We start from the raw sequence: 2,475 nt of genomic DNA on the forward strand, positions 1-2,475 counted from the left end.
CTCGTATGCGATACATTGGTCTAACGTATTCGTAATTGTGTCTTTCGACGAAAAATTGGTCTATCGATGTACGATTGTAATATGTGTATCCGCGTGTGTATGTGTGTGTGTGTGTGTCTATCATTTTTCGTGTCGTTTATGAATAAACCGTAGGCGTATTTGTTGAATACATATATATATATATATATCTGCGTGTGTATGTGTATGTATGTGTTTGATGTAAAAAGGTACAGATTTTGTATACAGGTGTTTCGTTTTGATGATCGATCCCGCTTGTATTCCTCCAACGAGCTCTCCCGCATCGTTCTTTCGCGAAACGGGTGGAAAAAGGAAAAGCTTTCGAAACGAAATCAGAAGAAGATGCAAGCAACCGGCCGGTGTAAAGAGAGTAAAATAGAGAATGGCTGCCTGGTTGGAGAAAAGGGCCGGTGATTCTCGCTCGCACGTGGACGTAGGGCTTACCGTGGACGAACTCAAAGGGCCTCCCCCTCCCCGCGAGTTACGATCGAACGCGACACGCCGTTTTGCTCGATTTGCTCGTAGCGGCTTCGCGATTATTAATAATCGTCAACGAGATAATTAGCGACGCGTGCACACGGCGCGTGAGCGCGCGCGTGCCCCCTGCGCCGCCTCATAATTATCTATATATATATAGATATATTTATATGTATATATATATATAAACGACAGCGCCTACCGCCATAAGAATGACCGATAATCGATATATAATCATCGCGGTGTAAACAATAAATGGCGACACGTATATCGAGAGGTCTCATATTTATAATATATATCTATGTAACGCTTTGGACGCGCCTTTAAACTCCTCCCTTTCGATACGAAACGATAATATATAACTGTAAAATCCATGTGGAATATAAAAAATATTCTCTTGACGTTTCCTACCTAACTATATGAAACACTGCGCTAAGACTGTATACTTCGTTACGAAACGTATATGCGCGCGCGCGTTTGTGTGTACGCGTGTACCTGTTTGCGTCTGTGTATGTACTGTAACGTTGTATACGTTGTCCATGTGTTTCACGTTCGTAGCTGTGTGTTTCTGAGTGCGTGTGTCTGTCTGTGCGTGTGTGTGTGTGTCTGTGTCCGTGTGTGTATGCGTGTGTAACTGTGTTCATCTACAACGTCTGTTCATGTATGGTATATTGTAGTGTAACGTATTCGTATATGTGTTCCGTCAGCTTTACGTACGATCTTTCTGCTCGAGCTTACGCGAAAGTGTTACGTCTAAGAAGCGAGGACAACCTGGGGTCCAGATCTCGACGTATACCTGACCGGTAGCGTGTTCGCTACACGGGAATGCATCGATCGCCCGTCTCGAGATCTATCGTTCTTCCTTAACGCGACAGAAACAGAGAAAGAATCTGCATGAGCTGTCTGCTCGTTTTGAGGAGTCGCGCGTGGGAATGGACCTTCGGCCGCGTCTCAGCCCGTACAAACGTCTCTTAATTCTACGAGATATGCCGCTCAACGAAATAGGGCTTGAAACAAGGAGAGGTAGGGCTAGCGGACAAGGGCAGGGACACAAGGGTAGAATGTATATAGAGAGTCGCGGCCAGACTCATCGCGTCTGGTCTTGAAAAGGTACGAAGATCATTAACTCTTAACGCGTGCAAAAGTGTTACACTTGCATTGTACTTGACGAGCGATTACAAGAAAGGGACGAGATGAGAGATAGAAGAGAAAGAGAAAGAGAAATAGAGAAAGAGAGAGAGGGGAAGAAAGAAAATGGGAGAGAGAGAGAAATGAAACTTAACATCGGCTACGTTTAGCGGAGGTGTCGACGGTCGACCGTGAATCGATCGATCTGCGCGTCGGAAATACACCGTACATATCGATACACTGGAAACTTAGCGTCTCTATACACAGGGCTACCTAAGAAATAAGCTTCCGGCAGGCGAGATTTAAACGATACGCCGCGCCGTTCGAAACACGCCTGCGCGAAAGCGTCCACGGTTTTCTAACGTTTTGCTCCGTTTACTTTACAAGACATTAAGACTGGCTCTGTTGCGATTAGACGAGTGTTCAACGAGTGTTTTGGGATCAGGCTATTATTTACCTACGATTTCTTTCTTGTCTTTCATCTTTGCCCTTGTTTCACCTTTCCACGTTTCATATTTTCGCGCGCGGATTTCCAAATTCGTATAGATACAGCGGGGACACCGGTGCCATTCCGAGCTTTTTGCCATTCGACTAATTTCGGGAGATTTTCGCTGAGTTGCGAAAAATCGCGCTTCCTCGCGAATTCCTTAGTGGGAGTATACCGTCGTTGAAAACTCGATGAAGGAAAAACAGTGTGTTCCGGTAAAGGTTAGTTAATCGTGTGTCGTAATCGCAGCATTCGTGGGTGATCTGATGTGTGTACGTGTGTGTCACGGTTTACAGAAAGTGATGCATAATGTCTACGCGGTATGTACAAGGTTGATTTTCTATCCGACGCTCGGCAAACACCGC

The sequence above is a fragment of the Bombus impatiens genome, unplaced genomic scaffold, assembly GCF_000188095.3.
Source record: "Bombus impatiens unplaced genomic scaffold, BIMP_2.2 scf_0452, whole genome shotgun sequence".
NCBI lineage: Eukaryota > Metazoa > Arthropoda > Insecta > Hymenoptera > Apidae > Bombus > Bombus impatiens.